The sequence below is a fragment of the Equus przewalskii genome, chromosome 4 (genome assembly GCF_037783145.1).
Source record: "Equus przewalskii isolate Varuska chromosome 4, EquPr2, whole genome shotgun sequence".
In the NCBI taxonomy this organism is placed as follows: domain Eukaryota; kingdom Metazoa; phylum Chordata; class Mammalia; order Perissodactyla; family Equidae; genus Equus; species Equus przewalskii.
This window is the reverse complement of record NC_091834.1, coordinates 8,497,360-8,517,646: the sequence shown is the minus strand read 5'-3', so window position 1 is coordinate 8,517,646 and position 20,287 is coordinate 8,497,360. Positions and strand designations below refer to the sequence as shown.

Below are 20,287 nucleotides of genomic sequence, written 5' to 3'. Positions count from 1 at the left end.
GTTGTTGTCGATACTGTGTGTAGGTCCCTAGTTTCCAGTAACATTTTTGATCACTTAACGTTATTTGGGCAGCTGTTTTCCATATCTGATGAAATCATCTTTGTTTTTGCCTCATAATGTGATTGATGAAGCCTTTCCTTTGGACTACCGGTAGGAACAGTGTCATCCTAGGCGTGCTCTCTTCGGTCTGTGGCTGCTATTCAGGAATGTAATCATGCCACTCGTCCATTTTGTGGGGGTTTATTTAGCGACAACTATATGATGTAACCCAGGAAAACTTCAGGGCAGTGTGAAAGGGCAAATACAACAGTGAGGGGACCAGGCGGCATCCATTTCTTCTAGGGCCTTTCTCTGTTGGTCTGTGTGTGTGGCTCAGAGAGGGGGCCAGGTTAATCAGCAAAATGAATACTATTGAAGTGAAATTTCTTTTTTTAATTATTTTTATTATATTTTATTGAGGTAAAGGAATTTCTTTCTTTTATTAAGAAAAATAAACATGAATAAAAGTTCTATTTTTTTTCCTTTCCCTATTGGATTTTTCATGCAGAGTTTACATTACAGACCGTGGCTTTAAGCTGGTGTCTCAAAGGATAGCACGGCTTTCTAAGCATCTGTTTGCTTAAAATTGAGATTCCTGGTTCCCCTCTTGTAACTACTGCATTGAGGTTGCAAAGAGAAGTTGAGGTGGGGAGACAGGAGTCTATACGATTACTAAACTCCTCAGGTGATTGTTCATAGATATTTTGAAAACCAATGCTTAGAGGCAATTTTTTTTAAATTATAGGAACTATATATGATCCTTCAAGACATCACACGTAAAACTTGGCATCCTTTGACATCCTTTTTTTTTTTCTATGCTTATTAGCCTATTCTATTTTCTGTTTCTTCTTGAATCAATTTTAGGAGCTTCATTTTCCTAGTATATCATATATTTTAGCTAGACTTACAAACAATTATTTTAATAAAATTATATTTTGAAAAAATTAATTAAAATGCTTTTCTTTTCCATACTTGTCTTATCATGCATGTCCCTATAAAGGGAGGCAGACTGTTAGAGATACTCCATACTTTAAGAGGAATAGGAGGAGGGGAGTTTAAGATTGATTTAGTTTGAACACAAAAACAGTCCATTTTTTTAAGTCCTTATAAAACACAATAGTTTTGAAAGCTCTTAATTTATAAAAACCAAGCTTTTTGAGAGAATAATTTTTGAAAACCAAAAGGTAAAGATTTGAAATATCAAGGTATAAAATCAGCATATAAATAATAAATTAAGACTTCAGTTTTCCAGAGAGTCAGTAGGAAGATAGGGAACCTGACAAGGAGGGAGGTCAGGGTGACCTTCTGGGCCAACTGGAGGGATCACACGAAGAGCAGAGATTCTATTCAGAAAGCATTCAGTCTCTGCCTGAAGAAAGACCATTATGGCCAACCCATGGACAGGTGATGGAGCCCAGCCGATGCTGAGAGCTGTCCGTCACCATTCAACAGATCACTGCATGTCGCCCTGCCCAGGAGCATTGCTGGCATGAAGGTCTTCCGCTGAGATTGCGTGCACCTCAGCCCGACTCACGTGTATCCCAGTAGGAGTATCCCCCATGCATATCCTGAGATTTTACTCAGTCCATTTTAAATCTACCGTATTTCTCTTTATTAGCCTAGAACCTCTTATGGCTCCTTAAAAAGAGGATGAAGCCCTGAACATCTAAAGGGACTATGGTGGTATAGAAGGAACCAGCACTCAAACTTGGGTAGTCCTGGAAAACAAAAATGAAAACAGCTCAAAGCTTCACTCCGAGCCAGGATAGTGGAGAGATCCACTCCTGTTACATTAGTAGGAATTTGAGTAGGACACACTTAGGTCAGGCTTCAGCTGTTTCTGACTTGGAGGATTACAACCACCACTTAACTGATCTCTCTGAAACTGTTCTCTCCACCCTCATCTTTTTTCTACATTGCTTGTAACAATCATCCTACAAAAATCAGATGTTGTCATGTTGCTACTCTAGAAATTTTCATTACCCTGTTGTTACATAGTAGAGAAAGGTTAAACTTGGTAGCGTTAACAGTGCTATCAAAACTCAGCCCCAGCCCAATTTTTCAGCCCCATCATGTGCCTCTGCCCACGATTAAACCTCTATTTCAGCCATTCCAAACAGACCTGAGCTTTTTCATACTGTTAACTTTTCATTTACAGGTCATTCCTCCTAGGTTTTCATGAACTTCCTTCTCGTTAAGCTCCTCCTTCCCATTGCAACTTCAAATGTCTTCCCTACCCTCCTCCTCTGACCCTAAAAAAGATTATTTACTCTCTCTTCTGTATACCAAGAGTGCTCCATTCAGACTTATTTAAAAGCATCTATCAGATTCTTCTATACGTATAATGCTATACTTAAGTCTCTCTCTCTACTGGACTGAGGGCACCTTGAGAGTGTCGAGTTCCACTTGCTCAGCTTTCTATCTCTGGCTCCAAGCACAGTGCCCGATGCAGAGGGGGCACTCTATAAATGTTTGTTGAGTGACTTATCCACAACTAGTGACACAGCTGGCTAATTACATTAAAGTACCCTTTGTCCACTTAACAATCCATGTTCATTTTTTGTTGTTCTGATCCAGCTGTTTTTTGGACTTAGGAGAAGTTCGTTTTATTTATTCATTGCACATCATTTCTTTAGATTTGGCTAATCATTCCACCCTGACAGTGTGGTTTTATCTTCTTTTTAAATTTTTGAGTCTATTATCCAAAGAATATGTTGCCCCTTCCAGATGCATCATCAGCAACATTTCTTATTGTGCTGTCAATTTCTTCATCCAAGTTATAAATAATAGTTCTGGGCAGGGCCTTTTACATGACATTTATCTTATCCTCCTTAGGATTATAGTTATTTCTTCTCTTGTTTTGTTAACTGGATTGTGAACTCCTCAAGAGAGGCATCATGGCTCACTCATTTTTATGTTCCCGTAACTTTCTTGAGATTAATAAATACTATGAAATATCCTAACATCCCTTGACAGGGGAAACAGGAAGCTGGTTCTGTAATCAGATGACCTAGGATCAGATGGCAGCTCTCCACTTGGGGATAAACTTGTGCAAGTTTCTCAAACCCTCCAAGCCATATATATAACATTTTCTCATATGTAAAATGTGGTTAACATTAGTACCTACATCATAGAATTATTTTGAGAGACTAAAATAGATAATGTATGTAGAATGTTTAGTGCTGTACTTACATAGCAAATGCTTAATATTTGTTAGGAATTATTATTATTATAGAAGTTACTTGAATGAAATAGAGTGGAAATATCAATGTTGTTAAATCTTCTAATTTGTTCATCAGTGTATTCGTTGGCTGGGGATGTTATACCAAAGGACCACAGTGTGGGTGGCTTGAGCAACAGAAATGTATTTTCTCACAATTCTGGAGGCTAGACGTCCAAGATCAAGGTGTTGGAAAAGTTGGTTTCATTCTAAGTCCTCTCTTGTTGGCTTGTAGATGGCCTTCTTCTCTGTGTCTTCACGTGGTCTTCCTTCCACGTGTGTCTGTCCTAATCTCCTCTTTTCTAAGGACACCAGTCATATTGGGTTAGGGCCCACCCCAATGAACTCATTTAACTTTAATTACCTTTTTAAAGACCCTATCTCAAAATACAGTCACACTTGTAGGTACTGAGGGTTAGGACTTCAACATATGGATTTTGAAGGGACATAATTAAGTCCCCATAACAATTAGCAATAGACATCACACACGTTATAAGTAATATATAAGTAGCTTTGGCAGACTGTGTCACTATTAACAACTACTCGCTTACCCTTCTTTTAAGAGGATTATATATCCACGCCCTCTGAAATTTGACCAGTAGTGCCTTCACTAGGAGGGATAAACATTCTTGCTGCACTGCCATTGGGCTCAGCCGTGTGACTTGATTTGGTCAGCGGTAGCTGAGTGCCTGTGGCATAACCCTCCCAAGCAGAAGTTTTAAGAGCCATTGATTATTTTCACCATTCTCTTGCTCTTTTCCCTCTGCCACAAGAACAGTAAGGCTGCTCTCTCAGCCTAAGGCCTAGAATGAGGAGACTGATGGAGCAGAATTGCCTAGATGATGAGCAGCTGCTAATGTGAAAATGTGTGCCCAGCACATATTTTTGTTCAAGTCCCTGGGATTTGAAGGATTGTTCATTACTGCATGGAAGGTACCTAATGTGATAACCAACATCACAAGTGAAAAAAAAAAAGCATATATATGTTTATTACTTTTCCATGCAAAAAGCATCTGAGGTAATTCTAATAAGCTTAAACTGCAAAATAAGGAGCAGAGTATAAACATTTCACGGGGGACCAAAGACCTGTTGGACACACCACTTTTCCCATTTACGTGTGAGAACACGTCAGCCTCCCTCATGGTTACATTTTCTTTTGACTATAAGGGAATTGCACCACCGCAGCTTTTGCAGGCCTGCCTGCCCCCGTTCTAGGGAGAAGTCCTCTCCTGGTCTTGGAGAATCACAGTGGATGTAGAAAATCAGAATTGTCTGCCCTCCCTCACACGACAAACACTAGGACTCCCTAAACTGGTGCAACTTCACTCAAACCAGTATCAATTTCACCAAAACACATGTTAGGTTCACAATGCAATTCAGCAATCATGCTTCAGCTTCCTGCCGTTTCCCAGTTACTGAGTGAAGGTGACTATTAAGCTAGACTCTAAGGAGTGAGCAGGATTTTGGCTGCTGGAAAAGGAGAAGAAAGACCTTTAGTGCAGACGGCACAGTTTAAACAAAGCCACAAAGTGAATTCTGGGAATAAGAACACTTGTTGGGGGCTGTAGCAAAGGATGGGGAGTGGATACAAATAGGATTGAAAACTAGCCAGAGGGCCATCCTGGTCAGCCAGTGTCGGTAACTCTAAGCCACAGCATAACTCAAAAAACAATGGGCGAAACTTTAGTTGTTATGGATCACACATTTATATGTTCATATCTGATTTTTAAAAATATTTCTCCTTAATAAATACATAACATTGCATAGCAGTTAAAAACGTGGGCGCTTTAATCAGACGACTCCACCCCACAGCTCTGCCATGTCTGCCCTGTTGAACTTGCGCACATTAATTTACCTGTGTGAGCCTCAGCTTCCTCTTCTGTAGGATAGAATGTGATAATAATAGTGCTTCCCTAGTACAACGAGGATCATTGAATAAAATGATGCACATAAGACTCTTGGCAAAATATCCAAGTCGGAGTAAAGCTCCAAAAATGGTACTTGCTACTGAAATTGTTGCTATCACCACTGTTCGGAAAGGAAAGCTTAGTAATATGCCTCTAGGAGATTTGACAACCTGTATCCTTTAGCTGTCCTCTGACGTCCTCAGTATGCTTTTATCTGTCCTAAAATGTGTGCAAGATAGAGCCAAAGAGAGAGCCCCACACAGGTCAATGAGTGACTGAAGTGCCTTGAGAGGAGTGGCCCCCAGCCCTGCCTCTCAATTTGTGTCTCAGCTCAAACAGCGCTGAGCTCACCCAGTTCCAGCCCTGCCTTAGGCCTCAGTTTGGTTGTGTCCACACCAGATACAATATCAGAGCAGAAAAGAATGGGAAGGCGCCTGACAACTGCTCTTCTGGAAGCTGCCTGGGAAATCAGTCTTCTTGGCCACTATCAAAGCTTCAGAGCAGCCTAAGTTGAAAACTGATTCCACATAAAAAAGTAACTTTTTCTGCATGAGAATGTTATTTTCCTTGTCTTTATTGAATCACTGGCTTCATCATTTTGGGGTTTATGAGCTGAAATTTCTGTCTTCCTTGAATGAAACCCTGTGGTTAGGTAGTGGTTCTTTTGTACTTATGCTGATTGCTAGTTTTGAAGAAAGAAGGGGAAAAAAAGGAAAAGAAAATGATGAGGATGAAACCACCAGTTGGCTTTTCTCTTCTTAAATATTTTCTAGTTTAGTTTTAGATAAAACAGTATTTGATCGATGAATCTTTAAAACAGTACTGTGAGAACTTTGAGGGGGTGTTGTCATGGAAATGGGAAGTAGCATGATCTAGAATCATATTTTTCTCCTTTTCCATCAAAAAATAAAACATATGGGCATAGGCCTTGAATGGACAGCAAATTTTGATATTTCTTTCTAAGATTTCCCTTATACTTTTTTCCTAGATTTAACCAGATAATTTGTTTCTGTTATTAATCAAATGATCTTAATAAGATATAGTGAGCTACTTTATGATGTGGCGTAGCATCCTGAATATAAGAGCGGTTTTGCGTTACTGATGGGTTGAGTGTTCCCTTAAATATCACATTTTTCTTAGGAGATACTGATTATTCTAGATAATGTTGTTTTAAATAAAAGAATTACTCTGATCAGCTCTTTCTCTCTCTCTGGCCTTTGTCCCTATTTCCTTCTCTCTGTCTCTTTTTTTCCCCTTTTTCCTTCTCCCTCTTTCACATGCATTTGTCTGTACAATCACTCATTCAATCTACGTTTATTAGCACTTAAAGGAATTCAGAGTAGAGGGTGGGGTAGACTTGGGAATAATCATAATTCAGAAAGAACAGCAGCCTCTCAATCATAAAGATCAAATTTCTCAACACACTCAAGGGAGAAAAACTTAAAGTTGAGAAACTTAAACACTGAGAGGCATAAATCAGGGTTGAAGTAAAACCTAAGCCTACTAAAGCCTGTGTATTTTTATTACTTACAATGACCACAGTAAATCGGTGACTGTTCTTCCTGCTTTCACACTCCACGTTCATGGCTCCCTCTGACTGGATTCCACTGAGCCTCCAGAGACGCAGAATGGCTTGAATGTTGGTGTAGAGGGTTGAAAAAAGACCATCTTAATAATTCGTTGCCTTAGTTTTGCTTGTCAGGCAAAGGAATTCATATACCCCCTGCTCCATTTTTAGGTTCCAGGATGACATTGAAGTTTTGACATCCGGAGCAATTTCTTGTTCATCGCTAAAGCCCAGAAGATGTGAGATTCGTGCAGAGAGCATCCCAGAGTCTGTCAGGGGCATGTCCTGGGGCTGTGCATTTCCCCAGGCTTCTCCTGATGCTGCTTGGAGGGAGATATGGAATGACTCAAATATACTTCTGCTGAGGAGACCATGAATGCTCAGACTGGAGTATATCTCTTAAAAAAAACAAGGCAAAAACACCTGCAGAGTTGGGTGAAAAAGAACTGCCATTTGGTAGATTTATGTTTATGTCCACGTGGGTGTACTAACTCCTCTAGTAACAAAAACTGCTCTGTGTTTATGTTCTGTGAAAAACAACTATCATCTTAGTCTCCAGCTCTTAAGGAAACAACTGCCTTAATTTAGCAAAATACCTTGACAACCACTTGGGATAGCACGTGAGTCACTGAACGCATTGGGTAGGGAAAGAAATGGAAGTAAAAGAGAGCTCAACTGCTGACAGTTAGAGGACAGGCATCCAGAAAGCAGGAGAGGAGACCAGACAGGAGGGATAATCTCCTTCGATTATCGAAGGAGATGGCCAAGCAGCGTGGAGCAATTTCCAAGAGACTAAGTTGTCATGTTTCATCTTAGAATGCATCCTCTGCTGTCTGTAAACTCCTTGGATCTGCCTAAAATTACAGTAAAGACCTTGTTTGTTTGTAGAAATAACGGAAAAGGGTTAGATCCATGTCTCAATCAGTGCCAAATGAGGATAATAAGGAATAACAGCAAGTGAGGAGCAGAGATGGTTCAGCAGTGTCTGGAAGTCATGGCTGGAGGTGACTATGAGAATGTGAACCAGTCCTAGTACTCACAGTGCACAGGTAACAGAGGCAAAATTCTGGGCGTTGTGGGAAAAAAACCCAGAAGTAGAGACACATATATTGGAATTACCCAACACGGGAACTCACTCTTGGAGAAAGATTATTGCTGGAGGTTTCTACAAGACCTTTTGGAGTCCTCAAGGATATAATGGCCAAGTGAGTTGAGTAAAAAGGAATTCACCGTATGTCCTGGCAAATGAGCATTTGCCTAATATATTCCATTAATGATGACTAGAACAGATAGTTCCTACTAGGCAAACTTCCCTTCAGATTGCTTAACGTAGCATTCCTGCTATGGGGCAGGTACAACCTATTTAAGGAGGCTGTTGTTGGAAGAGCCCAAAGGCCCTTAGAAGATTCTTCCCTATGTAGTCCTGTCTGAGCTCTCTCCCGCCCTAGAGATGTTCACACTGGAGCATGTGGAGTATCAGCCAGGTAGACAACTATGAGAATTTTGCTTTCAGGTAGAGTCATGAAGCATTTAAAGTCCTAAAATAAGTCCACTATAACCAAAGAGTGGCCCAGGAGGCAAATCCTTAATTAGTACTGGGTTAAAGCCAGTAAAAAATAAGTTCGAGTGTCAAAGAGTATGCACTTAACCAAATCCGTTCAAAAAACTAGACTGGAAGTCAGGAAAAACTGCATAAAATAGGAGGAATTGGGGGGCTAGGACGAGGTGACTGTCTCCGTTGAACTGCTGGGTGTCTGGCTCACTGGTACTTGCTGTCAGCCATGTGGTTTGGGTTTCTGGCTGAGTTGGTTCCACTTAATGTATAGGTTCAGGGTAAGGTGTCAAGGAAACAGCCCAGAGAACTCACTGGGAGCTTAATCCTCCTGGGAGTGACAGAAACCAGTATGACTCAGCCGTTCTGTTTAATTCCCCAAATCCGTGACCTACCCTTTGTGGTACAATTGAAACAACATCAACTACAAAGGAAAGAAAAATGATCGATTCCCAAGTCTTCTGACAAATTATTAGTTCTTATTTCAGAAGACCCATTTTATGATTCTGAGTCTCTAAACGTTAAGATAAAGGCTACCTACCTTGCCAGGCTGTTTGTGAGGATCAAATAAAACATATCTGTGAAAGTAAATCAAGCAGTGTTCAGTAAACACTAGTTTGAACCTTTTTCTCCCTCCTTTCTTCCTGCTCTCTCGCCCTTTCTTCCCCTGTTCCTCCTGTTTATCTTCCACAGTGGGTACCTTAGAAGCATCATTCCCTGAGCATCAGACCCACCAAGACTTCCAATTAAGTCTGATTTTCAGTACTCACGTAGGCCTTGCCACAGTGACCTTCAGATGCATTAAACTGCTGGCTTCCTCCCACGCCATCTCAGCTTGGGTGATGCGCTATGCCCACATGGACGTAAGCAGAGGGTGGTTGTAACCCTGAGTCAGGGTCCCTCAGGGAAGATGAGCAGAAACCTCAGCAAACTCAAAGCATGTGTTTTACATGTCAGGAGAGAGCACAAGGGCAAACTGTCTGTCAACTGTTTCCACTGCTGACTGGGGACGCCTTACTGAGAGCACCCCAGCCATTGCTGTTCAAGTGTCCCTTAAGGTGACTCATTCTCCTTTGCCCCATATTAATATTAATCTGTATTAATAGTCCAAGTGATATGGATATGGTAGCACCCTCTGAAAAGAAGTTACCCATAGACTTACAAAACAGGGTTCAAGCAGACCATATTGATATTCATGTGACCAGAACTGTGCACTATTTATTTTGTAAGCAGATAAGAAAAGGCAACTGCAGCCCAGGGGAAAGTTATGGAGGCCTCTGCAGAAGGGTGGCAGCTGAAACCATGCAACAGGATGAGATCCCTCATGGAGAGAGTGCAAGATAACACTTAGGGAGCAGACAGAGAAAAATGGCATTAAAAAGGCCAGACAGAGTGAGAGGAACATACCAGAATAAAGTAATATCTCTAAAAAATCAAGCATCAAGAATTTCAAGAAGTCAAAAGGGGTAGGGGCTACAGGTATGCGTTGACATACAGGTTGAGTATGATAGAGAAGCCTTTCAATGACTTCCCATTTCTCCTAGAATAAGATCCCAAATTCTTGACAATGCCCCAATGCCCTTCAGCCTCATCTCACACTATTCTCTCATTCTCCCATCTCCAAATCTCTGCTCCAGCCTCACTGGCTTTCTTTTAGTTCCTCTAATGCACTATGTTCCCTCCTACCACAGGGCCTTTGTACATGCTCTTCCTCTGCCTGGAATACTCTTTCCCTTAAGTGCCCCTTAATTGATTTTTCTGATCTCAGATGAAGCATCATTTCCTCAGCGAAGCCTTCCTCGATTGATCAAGGCCAAGTCAAATTCCTTAATTATATGCTTCTATAGAATCATGTTTCTTTCCATCTTAGCACGAATCTCAATTTATAATAATGCATTCATTTGTATTACTTAATAAAAACGTTTCACCCACCGGATTGTAAACTTTGTAAGTGTAGGACTTAAGAAATTTTCAGCACAGCCATCAGCATTTTAGCCAAACAGCAATGGTTGCCAACCAGAATCAAGTCTGGAGTGAAAAGAGACTTCCTGTGCTCTCTGTCCCTTGGTACATGCCAAACAAACCCCCACAAAATCACCTTGGTGTTTCCCCGTGATTTGGCACTCAAGACACACTCTGACACATCAAACTTGCTGGTTGCGTTGTTATAAGATAAGCCATAAAGCAGGTTTTCTAGCCACTAGTTCTTAATCTCTGGAAGGCCTACCAACTCCTTTAAGAATCCAATGAAAGCTGTGGCTATTGTTATGGGTTGAATGATGTCTCCTCCACAAAGCCACGTTGGAAACCTAGCCCCCATTACTTGTGAATGTGATCCTATTTGGGAACACAGTCTTTGCAGATGATCAAGTTTAAGATGGGGTCGTTAGGGTGGGCCATACTCCAATAGAACTGATGTCCTTATTTATATAAAGGGGAAATCTGGACACAGAGACAGACACAGACAGAGGGGGACAGTGTGAAGACACAGCGAGGACACCATCTATAAGCCAAGGAAGTGTCTGAGGCTAGCAGAAGCTAGGAGAGAGGTTGGGAACAGATGCTCCCTCAGAGGCCACAGAAGGAACCAACCCTGTAGATGCACTGATTTCCGGCTTCTAGCCTGCAGATCTGTGAGGTAATAAATTTCTGTTGCTTGAGCCACCGAGTTTGTGATTCTTTGTTAAGGCAGCCCCAGAAAGCTAATACAGATGCTCTCTCTAGACATAAAAGACTTTGCAGACATACATGACTCTGCGTGTAATTTCAGGGTATTCACAGATCCACTGAAGCCCACGTCACTAATTCCTCCACAGACACTATAAAATCCCGGGACCAAAATCCCACGGGATTAGGGCAAAGAAAGAAGAGAAAGCAGAACATGGGAATCTGCAACTGTTGGCTACATGTTTGGCCCTTGGCCAGACACCTGACATTTGTTATTTCATTGAATCCTCGTAACCACTCAATTAAGTAGATGTTAGCATCCCTGTTTCAAAAAGGAGGAAATGGAGACACTGAGAGATTTGACATCGTGCACCAGTTCATACAGCTAGAGAGCTGTTGTGCTGGGAATGAGGCCCAAGTTTGTTTTACCCTGAAACCAAGGCTTTTTCCGTTCTTCCCCTGCCTCTGAGCAGGAGTGATACATGAGACCCAAAGCACATGATGCGTGGTTTCCGGGGTTGTGAGGTTCCAGCGACCGGAGTCAGGCATGTGTCAGTGGCTTCGAGGGAAACAGGAGAATAACTTAAAAAAAAAAAAGTTAAAGAAAGGCCATTTCTTTGGACTGTTTTCCTTTCATTGTTTGGTATTATAACTTCTTTTGAACTAAGGATTTTGACATAGAAGGACTTCTACTGTTGCTAGGCAAGGAGGGAGACAGCAAAGGATTGATTTAGGCATACTGATGATGATAATTGTCAATAGGATTTTATGAGACGGAATAGTAGTGTGGATGAGACAGCAAAGCAAAGTCAGTCTTTCATTCATCAAAAAATATTTATTGATCCCCCCATTGGATGGCAGGTTGCCTGTTCAGTGGACAAAGTCTGGCTGCATAGAGCCTTGAGTCTGGAGGGGGAAACCAACAGTTACATCAATCAATACAATAAAGTAAAGTGTTGTATGATAAACAAAAAAACAGTGTACTATATAGAAAGTAGTGGGGGGGGGGGTAACTACCCACTTCTAGTCAAGGAGAAAGCTGGGTCTGAGTTTACTCCAAAGTCTGAGTAGTGATTATCCTGACACAGGGAGGTGAGAGAGGGGTGGTTACAGGCAGAAGAAACATGTGCAAAGATCCTGAGGCAACAGAAAAGGTAATACATTTGAAAACCTGAAGGCAATTCATCACAACCTGAGTGTGGAATGGGAAGGGATAAAGAAGTAATGACCCTAGAGAGGTGTGCAGGAGCTAGCTCACGAAGGACTTGTCAGTAGCTGAACGATGGAGACTGAGTTTCCACCAGAGAGCACTGGGAAGCCATTAAAGACTGGCAACGGAGGAGGGGTATGGGAGACAGGACTACTTGCTGTGGGAGTTGAGCAACTGAGACTACTTCGTTTCCAACTGATTTGTCCTCTCCCACCTCGGGCAGAGAGCGAGGTTTGCCCTCCACCAGCCCTAGACAAGGTCTACAAGTCCCCAGGTCTGTCGAAGGCAGGCGTCCACAGGCACTGCCTCCAGCAGGGGCGGCAGACGGCATCCGGGGAAACCGCTGGCCAGTGCCCCCTGGCGGCCCACACTCCACCTCAGCTTGGAGTTCACCCAGGCTCACCTCGTTCGGGGGTTACTGTGGGATGAAAGGGACTCAGCCTGGAAGCATGCGTCTGAATCTTTATGCCACATGCTTCTCCATTTGCGGCCTGTAAAAATCTTAAAAGGGTTTTGGTTTTGCTTCACTGAGGCCACAGGGAGGTAATACTTAAAAATGTCACCCTGCCTCACCACCACAGAAAACTCAGAAAATTCAGTTCACTTGAGAGCTTCCCTGCTGTCTCCTTCAGGTGCAAATGTAGAGACTCCATCAAAATGTGTTTGGGTGTGAGTGACAGCTCTTGCAAACATGCAGAGGACATGAGAGTTAAGGTCACATTCATGCTGTTCTCATCTCCAGCCATTGGCCTCTGAGGATGGGGACAGAACCCCTAGATATGTGGGTACCAAAGAGAGCAGACTCTCTGTTCTGAGGATTTCTTTTCATTAAGGACAGAATTTCACATATGCTGAGTGCCCTCCATACTCAGAGAACTAGGGTGCTTGTGTGCTCAGGCATTATCTTTCACTTTAGTAAAGCTGTGAAGGAATTACTAGGATTCTCTTTTTTATAGCTATGGAAAATGCAGCCCAGAGAGGGCTGTAGATCAGATCAGAATTCCACATGGGTGGTTTGACTCAGAGGCCTCAGTTTCCCTGTCCCCCACTGGGGTTACAGGCTGACCTGTGTGAACCGGCTGTTTCACCACCCGGCCCTGTGACCTTGGACAAGCTGCTTAATCTCTTTGTGCTTCCCATTCCTTAACTACGAAATAGGTAATATACACATTCATCTCATAGGGCCGTTATGAGTTAAATGAATTAGTGCTTGTCAAATACTCAAGACAGTGCCCGGTGATCAGTAAGCGCTATAAAGAACTTACCCGTCATTATTATTATAACCAGAAAGAGAGCAAAGTCCTAGCTTTATCAGGGCAAAATAGGATACTGCCTGAGGTTTCTGGGATGAAAATAAATACATATATAACCAAATAAATATATAAAAAGGGAACAAGACAAAGAACACTCGATACCCAACCTCAACAGCTCATTCCAAGAAATCTTCCCTAACAACAAAAAAGAAACCGCCAAAGCAGATACATGAGAAATGTTGGTTTTTAAAGATTGTTTTCCAGTAAAAGCTAATTCCTCTATTTGAGTCTCTTCCCCTCCCTCCCCTTTCCCCGCAACTTCCTAACGATCTGGACGAACTGAATAATATCATCTTCATCCCATGATTACCTACCATTATTATTGGCATCCTCAAGTAGAGCGCATCCAGAGAATTTTAGAGAAGCTTCGCAGTCGTTAAAATCTTCAACCTCAAAGTTTGTTCAGCTTATCCTCGGCTACGACTGGGAGAACAGAGACGTAGGGATTTAGTGACTTTCCTTAATGGACCTCAGCACAAAATCCTAAATTGTAGCTGTGGTTATGGGCCCAGAACTTTCTATAGAATCTTTCTCCTCAGAGTTTGTTGTTTTATGAATTCAGTTCAGTTAGCAAATCTCTATTGAGCATTTACTTCTGCAAGGAACTATGGGGAATTCAAGAAAAGTTGAAGACTGGAACCTGCTCTTGCGAAAAATAGAGTCTAGCGGGGAAACCGCAAACTGGTCTCACGTTAAAAGTTGTTATCTGCCGGATTCTGGCTGGGGTATTAGGAAAGCACCAAAATATCTCTCATACACAGTTGAAATGGTATTGAAACCATTCCATCATAAAGTGATTTTTTTAAGTCACACTTTCGTCCCCCCCACCCTCCAAAAGAACATCAAATGACTACTTGCCCTGCTCACGTTAGGAATAATTTCCTCTAGGCCCATGATTCTCCAACAGCATCAGCATCAGCGTCGCCTGGGAGCTCGCTAGAAATGCAAGTTCTCAGGCCTGACCCACGTTCTATTGAATCTGAAACTCTAGGGTGGCGACCAGCCATCTGTTTTATCAGCTCTTTCCGGTGATTTCACTTCATGCTACAATTTGAGAACCGCTGCTCTAGGAGTTTATTCTAATCCCCTGCCCCAAATTGGGTTAAAGGCCTGTGGGCACACAAGGTGTTTTTGCCTGAATATGTGAATTTTGGAGAAAAGAGGATCCAAAGATTCCATGGCCAGTAAAGGGAAGACTCCAAGATTTTAATAGCTCATGAGGTTGAATGAACACCCTTTGAGAAAAGAAAGAAAACTACTGGATAGAAGATTACCCCAACTCTCAAAGATGAATGGAGGCAGTGCCAATGTTTTCTTTAAAAAAGAAGATGGAGCCTATGACGAGAAATGGTCAAGTGATTCATTAAAACTTAAAAAAGTTCTACAGCACAGCCAGACTGCAAGAATTTAGCTGGAAATATGTTTAAAGTTGGCAATGCTAAATGCTCATCTCGATAATTTGGGGGTAGGAGTAGGGGGATGTGGCATAAGGAATTTTCTAAGGCTTTCAATTTCATATCAAATACTTTCCAGAAACGCAGCAGAGTAAGGTTAGCAGCTGTGTGAGAGTCCTTATGCCATCATCAACCCTTTAGCATCACTGGGGATTATAAACTTTTTAACATTTACCAGTCAAAGGAGGTTAAAATGGCATCATGTGGTTGTCCAATTTGCATGTCTTTGAGTACTGCTGAAGTCAGACATTAAACAATGTTTATTAGCCATTTGTCTTTCTTCCTTTGTGAATTGTGTCCTCTGCTTATTTTCTAATGAACTATAAATAGTAATTGATTGGTAAAATTTCATATTATGTAGGAAGTACATTGTAAAATGTTTCCCTCCAGTTGCCAATTGTCTTTAATCTCCTTTATGATATTATATATATAATATTATGATATTATGTGACATTGTAACGTTATATATATATTATATATCACATATATGATATACACATTTTTATATAGACAACTTTATGTAGTCAGTTCTGTTTCCCTTATGTGGTTTCTTTCAACTTTTTTTTTTCTTAAATTTTTTTCAATCCAAGATCAAGATATGTTTTCCTGTATTTTATTTTAATAGCCTTAAAAAAAAACTCTGGCGTGGTTTCGTGCTGTGTTTGCATCCATCTTTTTAATGAGCTACAATTTGCTTCAGTGTATGGTATGGCTAAAACTACAGCTAGGTTTTTTTTTTCTAAAAGAAATACATGATTTTCTCCATACTTTTTTGGTAAAAAAGTCCATCCCTCATGTGGGTTTATGATTATGAAATGTTAAATTTGTGTGTCTCTTTCAAGACTATCGTACCCAATGATTTATCTGAGAATTCTAGAGTCTGTCCAACTTTTTATTTAACACTTCTTTTTATAGCTAACATCTCATAGAGTCCACGACTGAGTTTCCTTTTCTTCTCTAGTTCCAATTGCTTATTTTTCCCATTAAACTTTAAAATTACTTTGTCAGATTGCAAAGGAAGCCCTTTTAGGATTGGAATTATATATTTTTAACCCCTCTATTAAGTGAAAAAAATTATCTCTATAGACTACTTAGTAGGTAAATTTTAAAAGTGATTAAAAATCATTATATACTGCTGTGCATTTGTGAAGTTCATGTACTTTATTTACAATATATATCCCACAAATTTCTTGTAAGGGTTATTTCCAGGAGTCTTTGTTTTCCCGATGCTAGTAAGAATATCCTTTCTGTTTTCATTTTATTTGTGATCCTGTCTGGTATTTTAAAAACTATTGATTTTTAAAATATTTACCTTCAAAATCTCTTCTATCTAAACAGATGTTCAACCAAGCAGCAAGAGGCCGGTCTCTCGAGTGGGCAGACACTTTCAGGGTTACAGGTGGTGTGGGCAGGGGAAAGGGAGCCCCGTTCAGAAGCTTCTCCCTCTGCATCACTTGTCCCTCACAGGCCTCATCTTATGTGACAAGGGAGAGTCATATGCATGAGTTATTTGGTAGGGCCATGTCTTAGTCCATTTCGGCTGCTATGACAAAATGCCTCAGACGGGGAGGCTTATAGACAGACATTGTGTCTCACAGTGCTGCCGGCTGGGAAGACCAAGATCAAGCCACCTGCAGATTCAGTGTCTGCCGAGAGCCTGCGTCCTGGTTCAGGGACAGTTGTCTTCTCACTGTAACCTCACATGGTGGGAGGGGCGAGGGAGCTTTCTCAGGCAGCTTTTATGAGGACACCAATGACCTCGTGATCTAACCACCTCCCAAAAGCCCCTCCTCGAAACACCATCACCTGTGGATTAGGATTTCAACATATGAATTTTGGAGTGACAGAAACATTCAAACTATAGCAGGTCAATTTGTCACTAGTAAAAGAAGGAGGTGGCTGACCTCAACTGCTGGTGGATCTCTAAACCTTGTCCTCAGCTTTGACCCTTAGCACAATTCCATGAAAACAGGAAAAATTCTATTCGATGGCCTATTACACAGCATCCCAGACAGACACGGTCAAGCATATATACACATTGTTCATAAATAATGAAATGTTCTCCATAGTTCTGATAGTACACACACACACACACACACACACACACACACACACTACTCTTCTAGATACTAGACTAGAATTTCTCCTGCTGCCATTGTCTAGTTCTCTGAATTTGAGGTAAATTACATCACGACTAAGACTTCCCCGGGAACTCCGTGATTTCGCCTTCCTCCTCACCATCCACGTTGAATCCATCAACCCATCCCACTGACTCTACTTCCAAACACATACTAACTCTGTCCCCTTCTCCCCAGCCCACTGTCGCCACCCTCAGGCAAGCTGCCGTTGTCTCTCCCCAGGGCAGCTGCAATAGCTTCCTCTGCTTGGTTTCCCTCCCGTTCCCCTACCACGTGTTTCCACATAGCAGACAGAAGGATCTTTTGAAAATATGTCAGATTTTGTGACTCCTTTGCTAAAAATTTTCAGTTAGCTCCCTATTGCCCTTAGAATACAGCACAGACTCCTTGCTCTGGCCCCCAGCATGTGGGGTCTGGCCCTTGCCTGACCCTTCAGCCTCATCTAGAGTCACTCTCTTTGAAGGTCTTGCCCACAAAGCTCCCTCCCCTGGGCCCGTACATTTCCCCAAGAAAGATGAACTCATTGCATACTGACGCTGGATCTTTTCACAGCTTCTTGACATTGAGCTCTCTATTTGAAGGGCACCTCCTCCGAGAGGCCTTCCCTGACCATTTCCATCTAAAGTAGCTATTTATTCACTCTACTCCATCACTCTCTTTTCATTCTCTGAGCAGTTCCTGTCTCTCTCTGGGTTTTTAAATGGTCTTTCTGTTGCCCACCTGCCCTCCACCACCAGCATGGAAGCACCCTGAGGGCAGACCTTGCCTGTCTTGTCGTTCACCGTACCCCAGTGCCTAGAAGAGAGTCTCACACACAGGAGGGGTCAGGAATGCTCAGGGAATGAATGTGTTCCTGATCATTTGGACAGGTGATACTTCGTCTTCAGCCTGAAAACTACAGTCCCCAAGATCCTTTTCTCTCTTTGGGTGACTTCACATACTGTGAGCAATGGCCCACTGCCTGTCCTGTTTCACTCCTGGCTGCTGCTAGACATAGTGTTATCTGGAATTGATTCAGCAAAGTGACGCTATTGAGGAGTGGCATGAAAATAGAGGATGGAGGGATGGCTTCCGCTGCCCCACAACTACTCTCTCCCAGTAAAGGAGATAACCACTGGCTTTCTGACTAGTCAGGCAAGACCTTTGGCGGAAATGGGAATAGTGCTTGGGAACATTGTCGTACCTTATTCCTGCTTGCTCTGCTGTTTTGCAAAGCCTAGGAGTGAAATGGGCATGCTCCACGCTCAGCTAAACCCCCTGATGGCTAGTCAGTGATAATTCTTGCACAAGCTGGCAAACTGCTGATGGATACTTCTCATTTCCAGCACTATTGTGACTTTATGTCTTTTTTGGTTTGTTTATTTAAATGAACATTTGACCATGAAGTTTGGAGAAAGACATGAAGATGCCAACACAGCCCAGAAGTCCACAGGTGCTGCTGTCAATCAAACAAAGGTGATTTTGATGTAGTTTTTTATTCAGCTCATGTTCAAAATTGGCTATAGAGAACTGTGTTTTAATGTATTCGTTCAGTCTTTTCCTCGTTTAATAAAGATGACTTTTGTAAGAAATGTGTTAATAGCATTCACCTAATAGGTAAAATAATAGTTGAAAATTGTTATCAATTATCCTCCCAAGTCAAGGGCATTTGACATGAACCTCGGTCTTCTTATTTATGAACAGAAATAATAATAACAGTATCTAACTCAAAAGTTTTTGTAGAGATCAAGTGAGACAATCAGTGTAAAACTCTGAACAGAGACTCTGACACAAGGTAAGTCCTGGCTAATGTTCTCTAAGATTGAGGTTGATATTATTTTTATTTTCTTTCTCCTTAATGCATTGTGTGCAAAATGGCAAGAACCATGAGAGCAACATTTATTAAGAGAAAGTCACTGTTATTTTTAAAACTAAGCTTCTATTATCCGTGTTGGTCCCTGAGTATGGCTAAGGGTGGGAACATTTCTGCCTATGGGTGTGGAAGCAATGGAGAATGGACAGAGATATCTTGGAGGGCAGGCCAGTTAATGGGGCAAGGTAAGCCCATGGGGGTCACTGCCTTCGTGGGTCACCATAACCCAGATTAACCCTTAGCAGATTTACATAGTCATAAAGGGTTGATTTTTTTTGGTCCATGGAAGATTGGTCAGACTCTCTCAGGAGAAAGAAACCAAAAGTAGGAGGTATCCAAATTTTTGAGTGCCTATTCCTTGCAGTCATCAACTACACACTTTATAAATGCTATTTCATTTAATCCTAACAAAACCCTTTAAAGTAGGAAGTAGAGAAAACAGCTCCTAGAGAGTTCCAGTAACTTCTGGGGTAATAAATGACCTAATCGGCATTTGAACTCAGGTACGCATGATTTCAAACCCTTGTCCTTTCTGTTGCACCACCCAGTCTCCCTCAAAACTGACGTACCTGAAGCAACTTCACTTTGTTAAGAGACTGGTATATAAATCAGAGTGACAATGCGTTATTTTACAGTGGTGTTTTTAACCTTTCCAGTGAGTGGAATACTTAAATCTGCCATTTAGGACATTCACCTGTGACAACAAATTACTCGAAAAGTAGAACTTGTGATCAGAAGGGAATCCACCTAGTCTGAAGGAACAATTCTTCCAGGTCACCGAGTTTATTGAATTCTGCCTGACCCATGGGCCTAGCCAGGTCTTTCTCTTGGTGTTGGGTGTTCCTCTTCAGGCAGGTTGGCTATTACCCTGACCAGCCAAGGTCTAGGGAAGGCAGCATTAGGCATGGAGGCAAATACTATCTTCCCATGTCCTTGCCCCTTTCCCCTGGTGCCAGTGGGTCTGCTCTATGTGCCCTTTTGCTGCACTGGGAGTGATAAGATCTACCTGAGTTGGGATTTTCAGTAGAATGGACAGACCTAGCAGTCTGGCCTGCTCTGGCCTGCAGCTACTTCGGCCTCTACGTCCTCCACTCAGTCTGGCCTTGTTCACCAGAGTTCTACAGAAGGACCCTGCGGCCAAAGCCCCAGCTCCATAATGGTGAAGGTTTGCTCGGCTCAGCCTTCTGAGCTCGCTCCTCTATGGATCCTTGACAGGGAGAGGGAAGTAAAATCTGGGCGTTCCTGGATCTTGGTCAAAGTAACAACACGTGACTTCAATCTCATAATTGTCCCCATACCCTCTATATATCTGCCAGATTCCATAATTTTCTCTGCTGGACATGGTTAGATGAACACTGCCAAATCCTT

General features: G+C 41.9%; 1 long non-coding RNA gene across 1 annotated transcript in view; it reads left to right on the top strand.

Moving 5' to 3' along the window:
* Positions 1-8,876, top strand: part of LOC103552449 (uncharacterized) — a 176,255-nt gene extending 167,379 nt beyond the window's left edge. Inside the window, exon 11 of the long non-coding RNA XR_011538943.1 lies at positions 6,905-8,876. This is a non-coding gene — a long non-coding RNA (uncharacterized lncRNA). The remainder of the gene's footprint in view (positions 1-6,904) is intronic.
* The last annotated feature ends 11,411 nt before the right edge of the window (positions 8,877-20,287 follow it).